This window comes from Triticum aestivum, chromosome 4A, assembly GCF_018294505.1.
Source record: "Triticum aestivum cultivar Chinese Spring chromosome 4A, IWGSC CS RefSeq v2.1, whole genome shotgun sequence".
In the NCBI taxonomy this organism is placed as follows: domain Eukaryota; kingdom Viridiplantae; phylum Streptophyta; class Magnoliopsida; order Poales; family Poaceae; genus Triticum; species Triticum aestivum.
The window spans coordinates 530,736,801-530,751,175 of NC_057803.1; positions in this window are offsets into that span (position 1 = coordinate 530,736,801).

Genomic DNA, 14,375 nt, shown 5'->3' on the forward strand with positions numbered 1-14,375 from the left:
TGACGACCCCTCTCTCTTGCCAGAGCAACCAGGCAAGCCCCCCCCCCTGATCACCAGATATCGCCTACTCTACTCTCTATACTGCTTGCATTAGAGTAGTGTAGCATGTTAATGCTTCCAGTTAATCCTATCCTGATGCATAGCCTGTCCTTGCTACTACTGTTGTTACCTTTACCTGCAATCCTAATGCTTAGTATAGGATGCTAGTTTACCATCAGTGGCCCTACATTCTTGTCTGTCTGCCATGCTATACTATCGGGCCGTGATCACTTGGGAGGTGGTCACGGATATATACTTATACATAATATATGATACTTGTGGTGATTAAAGTCGGCTCGGCTCGTAGGAGTACCCGCGAGTGATTCCGATGTTGGGGGCTGAAGGGGCAGGTGGCTCCATCCCGGTAGAGGTGGGCCTTAGTTCCCGAAGGCCCCCGACGGTTACTTTGTGGTGGAGCGACAGGGCAGGTTGAGACCACCTAGGAGAGAGGTGGGCCTGGCCCTGGTCGGCGTCCGTGGTTATATCAAAATAACACGCTTAACGAGATCTTGGTATTTGATCTGAGTCTGGCTACTGGCCTATACGCACTAACCATCTACACGGGGACAGTTATGGGCACTCGACGTCGTGGTATCAGTCGAAGCCTTCGTGACGTCAGCGACTGAGCGGCGCGCGCCGGGTTGGACCGCGTAACGCAACTTCTTTTGTAATGGAGGTTGCTAGGTCTGCTCACCGGCCGCGTACGCAACGTGCAGGTGTGCAATGGGCGATGGGCCCAGACCCCTGTGCCATAGGATTTAGACCGGCGTGCTTACCTCTCTGTTGTGCCTAGGTAGGGCTGCGACGTGTTGATCTTCCGAGGCCGGGCATGACCCAGGAAAGTGTGTTCGGCCAAATGGGATCGAGCGTGTTGGGAAATGTGGTGCACCCCTGCAGGGAAGTTAATCTATTCGAATAGCCGTGATCTTTGGTAACAGGACGACTTGGAGTTGTACCTTGACCTTATGACAACTAGAACCGGATACTTAATAAACACACCCTTCCATGTGCCAGATACAACCGGTGATCGCTCTCTCACAGGGCGACGAGGGAAGGATCATCGGTTAGGATTATGCTATGCGATGCTACTTGGTGAACTTACCATCTACTCTCTTCTCCTGCTGCAAGATGGAGGTTACCAGAAGCGTAGTCTTCGAAAGGACTAGCTATCCTCCTCTTATTCCGGCATTCTGCAGTTCAGTCCACATATGATACCCTTATTCCATTTGATACCAATGCATACATATGTAGTGTAGCTCCTTGCTTGCGAGTACTTTGGATGAGTACTCACGGTTGCTTTTCTTCCCCTTTTCCCCTTTCCTATATCCGATTGCTGCAACCAGACGTTGGAGTCCAGGAGCCAGACGCCACCGTTGATGATGACTACTACTACTCGGGAGGTGCCTACTACTACGTGCAGCCCGCTGACGGCGACCAGGAGTAGTTTAGGGGGATCCCAGGCAGGAGTCCTGCGCCTCTTTCGATCTGTATCCCAGGTTGTGCTAGCCTTCTTAGGGCAAACTTGTTTAACTTATGTCTGTACTCAGATATTGTTGCTTCCGCTGACTCGTCTATGATCGAGCTCTTGTACTCGAGCCCTCGAGACCCCTGGCTTGTAATATGATACTTGTATGACTTATTTTATTTGTAGAGTTGTGTTGTGATATCTTCCCATGAGTCCCTGATCTTGATCGTACATGTTTGCGTGTATGATTAGTGTACGGTCAAATCGGGGGCGTCACAAGTTGGTATCAGAGCCGACTTCCTGTAGGAATCCCCCTTCCACACTCCTTGGCCGAAGTTGATTCTAGACATTACAAAAACTTTTACTAACATGGCTGTGTGCCTTACGGGCCCACGTCGCCATCTGGGTGGTATTAGGATCTTTTACTCCTCGCTCCTTACTCTGGGACTCTGAACTCTCTCCTACTCGGGTTAAACGATTTTACTAACTCTACCATTAGGATCCCGTGACCACATTCACCCCAAAGTTGGATAAGCCCTAGCTATTCATTAGAGTAGTATATTGAACATTATCCACACTGTCAGTTGACTCCTTTGAAACATCTTTGTTTTCAGATGGAACCCATGAGGCAGGTCGTGCGCCACATGACGGCCATTGGTGCCTCAGGATCACCTGCTGTGTTGGTTGAGATGATGACCTATCTGGGTTTTCGCTGGCACCCTGAGTACACCGTCTATGAGGAGTACCAGGACTTCAACCAGGAGTAGTACCGTGCCATCGTCCACCTCTACTCCCGGGAGTATGACTCCACTACCGTGCTGCACACTGCTCATGGTGTTGGAGTGACTATCGACATGGCGGTCCACGATGCTGCTTATGCTGCTCTGACACGTCTTCGTGGAGAGTATCAGGAGTTGGACACCTCCCCCTTCAGGCACATTGCTATCACATCCGATGTTGGTGCGGAGGGTTACTACATTGCGGCCTACTCCACTGTCACCCGAGAGCCCTTCTACCATCAGAACCTGGTTCTACATGCCGATGGGCTGGATAGAGCTAACCGAGCTCTTCGCCACGAGTTGTACACCACCCGTCAGCACCTGTATCATGCTCTGATGCTGTTGCACCCCTCTGTCTGATCTGGTGATCTGTTGCGTTCTGCGATCTACCCTGCCAGGACCGTGATGCCCCAGGGCGTCGGCTGGCCAGATGTGGGAGGCTACTCTCCTGCACTTGGTCCTCTTCTGCCACTTGAGCGTCGGGTTCTGCACCAGAGTACCCGCGGACCCCAGGTTGCCTACGTGGAGTTCCCGATGCCACACTACCAGCTTTCAGGCTACAGCTACCTCCGTAGTACCGCGTGGGACTGATGTAGGCTTGCTTGTTAGTGTTAGATGCATTCGCTGCGAGCCTGCGTGCCGCCTATGATGATCTTAGTCTATGTACCGAACTCTATGCATGATCTCTTTTGCAAGATATGCCGACTACTATGTAGTATCTATCGTGCTGCTTTCGTTGTGCATGTTTCATCATGAATGATTCTTGTCTTTGCAAATTTCTCAATGCTGAACTACCCATGTTATATATTAGCAGGATGGTTAGACCAGGTGGTCGTGGTCGTGGTGGCAACGCCCCACCACCACCTGAGTACATGGCTGGGATGATGCAACAGTTTGAGCTGAATCGTCAGTTCATGGAGAATATTATGGCTCAGTTTCCTCGCCCCAATATGAACCAGCAGCCAACCCAAGTGACTCTGCAGGATTTCATGCGCCTCAACCCAACCGTGTACCGCAGCTCAACTCAGCCTCTGGATGCTGATGACTGGCTCCGTGACATCACCTATGAGATGGAGTCTGCTGATGTAGCCCCTGCCAGCTACATCACCTTTGCTTCTTTCTTCCTGAAAGGACCCGCAGCTCAATGGTGGGACAGCCACAGGCATACTCTACCAGCTGGAACAATCATCACCTGGCCAGACTTCCAAGCTGCCTTCCGTGCTCGCTTCATTCCTCAGGGAATCATGGACCGGAAGAAGCGTGAGTTCTGCAACCTCACCCAAGGCAACAAAACTGTGGAAGCTTATCAGCGGGAGTTTCTGGACTTGTCCCGCTATGCTGAAGAGGACATTGCAACTGATGCACGCAGACAGGAGAAGTTCCGTGATGGCCTTCAAGCTGACATCAAGCTCGCACTTCTAGTGCATGACTTTGCTGATTTCGCCACCTTGGTGAACAAGGCCATCAATATCAAAACTGGTCTGCAGGAATACCAGAGCTCTCACAGGCGCAACCATGACACGAGCTCATCTTCGGGCCCGTCCTCACAAAAGCATAAGATATGGATTCCCAACAGCATGTACCAGCCAACTGCACCTGCCCCAAGGCAGTCCTATGCTGCACCTCGTCTGCCTGCTCCACCAACTAGGTAGCCAAGGCTTCCAGCTCCACCACCCCAAGCTCCTGTTCCCACTCCCAATAATGGTCTGTGCTACAAGTGTGGCCAACCTGGTCACCTTGCCAGGAACTGCTATCAGAACCAGAACCAGAATCAACTGGCCCTTCCCACAGCTGGTCGTGGAAGCAACCAGCCTCGCAACAACAATGCCAAGTCTTATGGTCGTGTTCATGCCAACCACGTTGATCTCAATGAAGTTCTAGACCAGCCTGCTACTGTGATGGGTACACTCCTCGTAAATTCAGTACCTGCATCTGTTTTATGTGATTCAGGAGCATCGCATTCATTCATGTCAGAAGATTTTGCATACAAGCATGACGTTAAGTGTGAGGAGATGAACACTTCAGTATTGGTAAAAAAACCATGGGACAATGTCAAACCTCACTGGTTGGCATCGACGTCCCCGTGGAAATCGAAGGGCTGGAATTCTATGCCTCTCCCATTATCTTGAAGTCGTCTAACATCGACCTCATTCTGGGAATGGATTGGTTGAAAGTGCATACTGCTTCTATAGTTTGCGCCACTAAGGTCGTCCATCTGCTACACACTTCTGATGAAATAATAGCTTACCAAGCTCATCTAGTTCAGAACACCGAGGCACGGCTTTATGCCTTGAATGCGTTGAACGCTGCACCACTCGAGGGCATTGAAAACATTCCCGTTGTTCGTGAATTCAAAGACGTCTTCCCAGAAGAACTTCCAGGGATTCCCCCTGCTAGAGCTGTCGAATTCATCATCGACTTGAAACCCGGCACCACCCCTATAGCTAAACGACCCTACAAGATGCCGCCGCATGAACTCATTGAGCTTAAGGAGGAAATCGACAAATCTCTTGTCAAAGGTTTCATTCGCCCAAGTTGCTCTCCTTGGGGAGCACCTTCTCTCTTTGTTAAGAAGAAGGATGGGACAAACCGATTAGTCCAAGACTACCGTCCTATAAACCAAGCTACCATTCAGAATAAATACCCTCTTCCTCAGATCAATGATCTTTATGATCAACTGGCTGGCTCATCAGTGTTCTCCAAACTCGACTTGAGGTTGGGTTACCACCAGATCCGTGTTCGTGAAGAGGACATCCCAAAAACCGCCTTCGTGACTCGGTATGGATCATACGAGTACACCGTCATGTCATTCGGCTTAACGAATGCTCCCGCCACCTTCTCTCGTCTGATGAACTATATATTCATGGATTACCTCGACAAGTTCGTCGTGGTTTATCTGGACGATATCCTTGTATTTTCCAAGAACAAGGAAGAACATGCTGAACATCTTCGTCTTGTGCTGGAAAAGCTTCGAGAGCATCAACTGTATGCTAAGTATTCCAAGTGTGAATTCTGGCTCCCCGAAGTAACCTATCTTGGGCATGTCATCTCCAAGGATGGTATTGCCGTCAACCCTGAACGAGTTCAGGCTATTCTCGATTGGACTCCTCCGAAGAATGTCAAGCAAGTCCGAAGTTTTCTCAGTCTCGCTAGCTATTGCCGTCGATTCGTCGAGAACTTCTCCAAGATTGCCAGGCCTCTGACTAATCTGTTGCATAAGGGTGTCAAGTTCGACTGGACAGACAAGTGTCAGGAAAGTTTCCAGGCACTCAAAGACAAGTTGACTTCTGCCCCAGTGCTTGCTCCACCTGATACTAAGAAGGACTTCGTCATTTACTGCGACGCTTCCCGTCAAGGATTAGGCTGTGTCCTAATGCAAGAGCGCAGAGTGATTGCTTATGCCTCTCGTCAACTGCGCCCTCACGAAGAAAACTACCCAGTTCACGACCTCGAGCTTGCTGCTGTCATTCATGCACTGAAGCAGTGGCGACATTACCTTCTCGGTAATCGTTGCGAGATCTTCACCGACCACCAAAGTCTGAAGTATCTGTTTACTCAGCCAGATCTGAACCTCCGTCAGCAAAGATGGATGGAGACTGTTGCAGACTTTGACGTGGGTATATCCTATACCCCCGGCAAGGCTAATGTAATGGCTGATGCCTTGAGCCGCAAGTCTTACTGCAACCACCTCCAGGTTCACAAAGTTCAGCCCTCGCTTGTCGAAGAATTTAGAAAGCTGAACCTCCATATTGTTCCTCCTGGAGCACTCGCTCCCCCTCCCCCGAGGTTTCCGCAAGATGAATCTTCTTGTTGTTACTAAGGGTTCTCTCAATACCCTGGTTGCGAAACTAGATCTTGTGGACACCATCAAATGGATACAGAAATGTGACGATGAAGTCCTCAAGATTAAGCGCGACCTCAAAAAAAGAAAGCCCTCATTCTTCATTGTTGCTGACGATGGCGCCTTGTATTTCAAAGGCCGCCTAGTGGTACCATGTTTGAAGAAAAACCTGGATAAGACTAAAAGGGTTATGCAAGAAGCTCATGATACGCCTCTGTCCATCCATCCTGGTAGTACAAAGATGTACCAGGATATTCGTCAAAGATTCTGGTGGTCTAATATGAAGCAGGACATTACTCGTTATGTTGCTGAGTGTGACGTTTGTCGCCGAATCAAAGCAGAGCATCAAAGGCCTGCTGGAACTCTGCAACCTATCTCCATTCCTGAATGGAAATGGGACCATGTTGAAATGGACTTCGTCACTGGATTTCCCAAATCGCAGAAAGGTAATGATGCTATTCTTGTCGTCATTGACCGGCTTTCCAAAGTTGCACATTTTCTGGCGGTCAAAGAGACAATCACTGCTAGTCAGCTTGCTACTCTCTACATGGCCAGAATTGTTTCACTTCACGGTATTCCACTGGTTATCAGTTCAGACCGTGGCAGTTTATTCACTTCAAGATTTTGGGCAAGTTTCCAAGAAGCTATGGGAACTCACCTGTCGTTCAGTACGCGTTTCATCCTCAGTCGCAAGGACAGGTTGAACGTGTCAACCAAGTTCTCGAAGACATGCTTCGAGCTTGTGTAATTTCCTTCGGCAAGAAATGGGAGGAATCTCTTCCATATGCCGAGTTCTCTTATAATAATAGCTATCAAGCTAGTCTGAAGATGTCCCCCTTTGAAGTGCTATATGGACAAAAGTGTCGGACCCCTCTGAACTGGTCAGAAACTGGGGAACGTCCACTCTTCGGTCCGGATATTATCCAACAGGCCGAAGAACAAGTTCGCATTATTCGCGAGAATCTCAAGACTGCTCAGTCACGTCAGAAAAGTCAGTATGACCGTCATCACAAAGACATGGTCTATCAACCTGGCGAAAAGGCTTATCTTCGAGTTACACCAATGAAGGGTGCTCACCGCTTCGGGATCAAGGGCAAGCTAGCTCCTCGCTATATCGGTCCCTTCACTATTCTCGAAAGGCGTGGAAAAGTGGCATATCAACTGGAGCTTCCGCCGAACCTTTCTCAGGTTCACGATGTGTTCCATGTGTCACAACTCCGCCGTTGCTTCAAGGATCCAATCCGAGCAGTGGATCATGAAGTGCTCGAATTGCAACAGGACCTCTCCTATAAAGAGCATCCGGTCCGCATTCTTGACCAAGCTGAACGCCGCACACGTCAGAAGGCGATCAAGTTCCTCAATGTCCAGTGGTCGAATCACTCTGAAGACGAAGCCACTTGGGAACGTGAGGACCGCCTGCGTGATGAATACCCCGCACTGTTTCCTTCTACCTCCTAAATCTCGGGACGAGATTTCTTGTAGTGGAGGAGATTTGTAACGCCCGGATAATTAGGCTACAGTAAAACTCTCCTAATGATGCCATGTCATCTGTGATTACTGTTGCTAAACTTTCGTTAGTTCAAACCGATTCAAAAATCAATTAAGAAAAATGGCAAACAACAAAAGTTTTTAAAAGTTGAAACAAAAATGTTCGGTGGGTGCCAAATATTGCACTGGTAATTATGGTGTAGAGGACACAATTTTACAAAATACCTAAATGCCTTAAACTAAATAAAGCAGAAAAGGAAAATAAATAAAAGAAAGAAATTACAAAACCAAAAACATAAAAAGGGGAAGCCCCCTGGACCAGGCGGCCCAGCTCGCACCGGCCGGCCCACCTGGCCCAGCTGCCCACACCCGGCCCGCCTCCCTCTGCCGCGTCCCTTCCCCTGTTCCCCCGACCCGGGTCAGAATAGGGTGCGTCTCCGCTTGACCCCCTCATCGGCGTCAAGGAGGGCGATAAGGCCGCCACGCCTTCGCCTCCTTGATCCCTCCTCCCACTCGCCCCACTCTCGCCCTCAGTTCCTATGCCTCTCCCTTCCCCCTTAGATCCACCGCGCCGCTCCTCTCCTTCCCTCCGCATCCGAGCGCCACCGCCGCCATGGCTCCGGCCTAGCCACGGCCACCGTGCCCACCTCGCCACCCCACGGTGTCTCCAAGGGCCGCCATCGTTCGCTGCTTCGACTGGTGCAACCCGTTGGAGACCGGAGCCACCACAACACCCCCGACGCTGCCGTCTTCCTCCTCTGCTCCGACAAGCTCCGCCGCCGTTCTTCACCGACTCCGGCCGCGCCCCTGTAGCTACTAAACTCCCAAGGGCCACCGTTTGCGCCGCTCGGTGAGCCCCTGCTCTCTCCTCTCTCTCTCTCCTGCACCCTAGATAGTCGTCGCCGTAGCACCCGAGTGCTCCGTCGCGGATCTCGTCGCCAGCGAGACTCCGATGACCAAATGGTCACGGGCGTGATTCCGTTGAACTCGCCGCGTCGAGTAGGGCCCGGCTAGCCCTCCCATTTGCCCATTAACATGCGGCACCGCCGTTCCCTCTCGCGGCCGAGCGCCGGCGTCCGCCGCGCCACTCGTCGCCGTCGCTACATAGCCTCTCCGGCCACGGTGTCACTACCGTTCAACACAGCTTCGTCTCTACGTTCGAACGTGCCCAGCCCCGCGATGAACCATGCCCCGCAGCCTAGCCATCAAACTCACCCGAGCCCCAGCGTCCGCCTCGCTCGTCGCCGGCGACGCTGCGGCCCTCCTCCGACCAAGCCACCACCTCCATTACATGTGCCACGGCGCGGGCCTTGGAATGGGCCTAGCCCCGCTCCTCCCCGAGCCCCCTAGCGCGATTCCGGCCAACTCTGGCGAGGGGCCGCCTCTGTTTGGGTCGCCGGAGTCGCTCCGGCGCCGTCCACCGACGTGGCTAGGTGGGCCCCACCCCTGGGTCGCTGCCTGTGGGCTTGGGGGGCCCAACTGGCCATGTTGACCGAAGTCAACTTCGCTGACATGGCAGCTACTGCCACTGACATGCGGGCCCCACATGCCATAAAAAGAATAAAAACAAATAGATAAACTGCTAATTAACTAAATTAATTAATTAATTAAACACTAATCTCTCACTGACTACGGGCCCCACCTGCTAATTAACTCAGATTAGTTAGACTAAACCCCCTGTTAGTGGCCCAGACAATGATATGTGGGTCCCACTGGACCCACCTGTCTGGTTTGACTGGTCAACTGACCAATTGACCTGCTGACATCACTCTGATGTCATGCATGCGTCATCATTCACTGTTTTGGATAATGTTAGAATTAAATAAGTAATTAAAATCAGAAAATGATTTAAATCTTTAGAAAATCATATCTTTTAATCCGAAACTCGGATGAAAAAACTTTGTACATGAAAGTTGCTCAGAACGACGAGACGAACCCGGATACGCGACCGTTTGCCCGCCAAGCATCCCTAGCATAACGAACACGCAACTTTCCCCCTCCGGTTCATCTGTCCGAAAACGCGAAACACCGGGAATACTTTCCCGGATGTTTTCCCCCTTCACCGGTACCACCTCGTACCGCGTTAGGGCACACCTAGCATCACGCTTTGTCATGTCATGCATCGTCATGCATTTGTTTGCATTATATTTATTGTTTCTTCCCCCTCTTCTCTTGCTAGACATTGAGACCGACGCTGCTGCTACCCAGTACGACTACGGTGTTGACGACCCCTCTCTCTTGCCAGAGCAACCAGGCAAGCCCCCCCTGATCACCAGATATCGCCTACTCTACTCTCTATACTGCTTGCATTAGAGTAGTGTAGCATGTTAATGCTTCCAGTTAATCCTATCCTGATGCATAGCCTGTCCTTGCTACTATTGTTGTTACCTTTACCTGCAATCCTAATGCTTAGTATAGGATGCTAGTTTACCATCAGTGGCCCTACATTCTTGTCTGTCTGCCATGCTATACTATCGGGCCGTGATCACTTGGGAGGTGGTCACGGATATATACTTATACATAATATATGATACTTGTGGTGATTAAAGTCGGGTCGGCTCGTAGGAGTACCTGCGAATGATTCCGATGTTGGGGGCTGAAGGGGCAGGTGGCTCCATCCCGGTAGAGGTGGGCCTGAGTTCCCGAAGGCCCCCGACGGTTACTTTGTGGCAGAGCGACAGGGCATGTTGAGACCACCTAGGAGAGAGATGGGCCTAGCCCTGGTCGGCGTCCGTGGTTATATCAAAATAACACGCTTAACGAGATCTTGGTATTTGATCTGAGTCTGGCTACTAGCCTATACGCACTATCCATCTACGCGGGGACATTTATGGGCACTCGATGTCGTGGTATCAGCCGAAGCCTTCGTGACGTCAGGGACTGAGCGACGCGCGCCGGGTTGGACCGCATAACGCAACTTCCTTTGTAATGGAGGTTGCTAGGTCTGCTCACCGGCCGCGTACGCAACGTGCAGGTGTGCAATGGGCGATGGGCCCAGACCCCTGCGCATAGGATTTAGACCGGCGTGCTGACCTCTCTGTTGTGCCTAGGTAGGGCTGCGACGTGTTGATCTTCCGAGGCCGGGCATGACCCAGGAAAGTGTGTCCGGCCAAATGGGATCGAGCGTGTTGGGAAATGTGGTGCACCCCTGCAGAGAAGTTAATCTATTCGAATAGCCGTGATCTTTGGTAACAGGACGACTTGGAGTTGTACCTTGACCTTATGACAACTAGAACCGGATACTTAATAAACACACCCTTCCAAGTGCCAGATACAACCGGTGATCGCTCTCTCACAGGGCGACGAGGGAGGATCATCGGTTAGGATTATGCTATGCGATGCTACTTGGTGAACTTACCATCTACTCTCTTCTCCTGCTGCAAGATGGAGGTTACCAGAAGCGTAGTCTTCGAAAGGACTAGCTATCCTCCTCTTACTCCGGCATTCTGTAGTTCAGTCCACATATGATACCCTTATTCCATTTGATACCAATGCATACATATGTAGTGTAGCTCCTTGCTTGCGAGTACTTTGGATGAGTACTCACGGTTGCTTTTCTTCCCCTTTTCCCCTTTCCTATATTCGATTGCTGCAACCAGATGTTGGAGTCCAGGAGCCAGACGCCACCATTCATGATGACTACTACTACTCGGGAGGTGCCTACTACTACGTGCAGCCCACTGACGGCGACCAGGAGTAGTTTAGGAGGATCCCAGGCAGGAGGCCTGCCCCTCTTTCGATCTGTATCCCACTTTGTGCTAGCCTTCTTAGGGAAAACTTGTTTAACTTATGTCTGTACTCATATATTGTTGCTTCCGCTGACTCGTCTATGATCGAGCTCTTGTATTCGAGCCCTCGAGGCCCTTGGCTTGTAATATGATGCTTGTATGACTTATTTTATTTGTAAAGTTGTGTTGTGATATCTTCCCGTGAGTCCCTGATCTTGATCGTACATGTTTGCGTGTATGATTTGTGTACGGCCAAATCGGGGGCATCACAATACTACCTATGATACTCTCATTACGGGCAGCCTAAGGATATTTTTGACCGTTGTCCAATGGTCCACTCCTGGATCACTATTGTACCCTCTTGCCAAACTTATGGTGAGGTACACAATAGGTCTGGTACACAGCATAGCATACATTATAGAACCTATGACTGAGGCATAGGGAATGACTTTTCATTCTCTTTCTATTTTCTGCCGTGGTCGGGTTTTGAGTCTTTACTCAACTTCACACCTTGCAACACAGGCAAGAACTCCTTCTTTGACTTTTCCATTTTGAACTACTTCAAAATCTTGTCAAGGTATGTACTCATTGAAAATATATCAAGCGTCTTGATCTATCTCTATAGATCTTGATGCTCAATATGTAAGTAGCTTCATCGAGGTCTTTCTTTGAAAAAAATCTTTTCAAACACTCCTTTATGCTTTCCAGAAAATTCTACATCATTTCCGATCAACAATGTGTCATTCACATATACTTATCAGAAATGTCGTAGTGCTCCCACTCATTTTCTTGTAAATACAGGCTTCACCGCAAGTCTGTATAAAACCATATGCTTTGATCACTTTATGAAACTATATATTCCAACTCCGAGATGCTTGCACCAGTCCATAGATGGATCACTGGAGCTTGCACACTTTGTTAGCACCTTTAGGATTGACAAAACCTTCTTGTTGCATCATATACAACTCTTCTTTAAGAAATCCATTAAGGAATGCAGTTTTGTCATCCATTTGCCAGATTTCATAAAATGTGGCAATTGCTAACATGATTTGGACAGACTTAAGCATCGCTACGAGTGAGAAAATCTCATCGTAGTCAACATCTTGAACTTGACGAAAACCTTTTGCGACAATTCGAGGTTTGTAGATAGTAACACTACTATCAGTGTCCGTCTTCCTCTTGAAAATCCATTTATTCTTAATGACTCACCGATCAACGGGCAAGTCAATCAAAGTCCATACTTTGTTCTAATACATGGATCTCATCTCAGATATCATGGCTTCAAGCCATTTTGCGGAATCTAGGCTCATCATGCTTCCTCATAGTTTGTAGGTTCGTCATGGTCAAGTAACATGACCTCTAGAACATGATTACCGTACCACTTTGGTGCGGAACGTATTTTGGTTGACCTACGAGGTTTGGTAGTAACTTGATATGAATTTTCATGATCATCATCATTAACTTCCTCACTAATTGGTGTAGGAATCACTAGAGCTTATTTCTGTGATGAACTACTTTCCAATTCGGGAGAAGGTACAATTACTTCATCAAGTTTTACATTCCTCCCAATCACTTCTTCTGAGATAAACTTCTTCTCTAGAAAGGATCCATTCTTAGCAATGAATATGTTGCCTTCAGATCTGTGATAGAAGGTGTACCCCAACAGTTTCCTTTGGGTATCCTATGAAGATGCATTTCTTCGATTTGGGTTCGAGCTTATCAGGTTGAAACTTTTTCACATAACCATCATAGCCCCAAAATTTAAGAAATGACAACTTAGGTTTCTTGCTAAACCACAATTCATATGGTGTCGTCTCAACGGATTTAGATGGTGCCCTATTTAACGTGAATGCAACTGTCTCTAATGCAACACCCCAAAACGATAGTGATAAATCGGTAAGACACATCATAGATTGCACCATATCTAATAAAGTACGGTCATGACGTTCGGACACACCATTACGTTGTGGTGTTCCAGGTGGCGTGAGTTGTGACACTATTCCACATTGTTTCAAATGAAGACCAAACTCGTAACTCAAATATTCTCCTCCACGATCAGATCACAGAAACTTTATTTTCTTGTTATGATGATTTTCCACTTCACTCTGAAATTCTTTGAACTTTTCAAATGTTTCAGACTTATGTTTCATCAAGTAGATATACCCATATCTTCTCAAATCATCTGTGAAGATCAGAAAATAACGATACCCACCGCGAGCCTCAACACTCATCGGATTGCACACATCAGTATGTATTATTTCCAATAAGTCAGTTGCTTGCTCCATTGTTCTAGAGAACGGAGGTTTAGGCATCTTGCCCACGAGGCATGGTTCGCAAGCATCAAATGATTCATAATCAAGTGATTCCAAAATCCCACCAGCATGGAGTTTCTTCATGCGCTTTACACCAATATAACCTAAACGACAGTGCCACATATAAGTTGCACTATCATTATTAACTTTGCATCTTTTGGCTTCAATATTATGAATATGTGTATTACTACGATCAAGATTCAATAAACCATTCACCTTGGGTGTATGACCTCAGAAGGTTTTATTCATGTAAACAGAATAACAATTATCCTTAACTTAAATGAATAACCATATTGCAATAAACACGATCCAATCATATTATGCTCTACGCAAACACCAAATAACATTTATTTTAGGTTCAACACTAATCCTAAAGGTAAAGGGAGTGTGCGATGGTGATCTTATCAACCTTGGAATCACTTCCAACTCACATCATCACCTCGCCTTTAACTAGTCTCTGTTTATTTTGCAACTCCCATTTCAAGCTACTACTCTTAGTAATTGAACCAGTATCAAATACTGAGGTGTTGTTATAAACACTAGTAAAGTACACATCAATAACATGTATATCAAATATATAGTTTTGTTCACTTTGCCATCCTTCTTATCTGCCAAGTATCTAGGGCAGTTCCACTTCCAGTGACCATTTCCTCTGCAGTAGAAGCACTCAGTTCCAGGCTTGGGTCTAGCTTTGAGCTTCTTCATGGGTGCAGCAACTTGCTT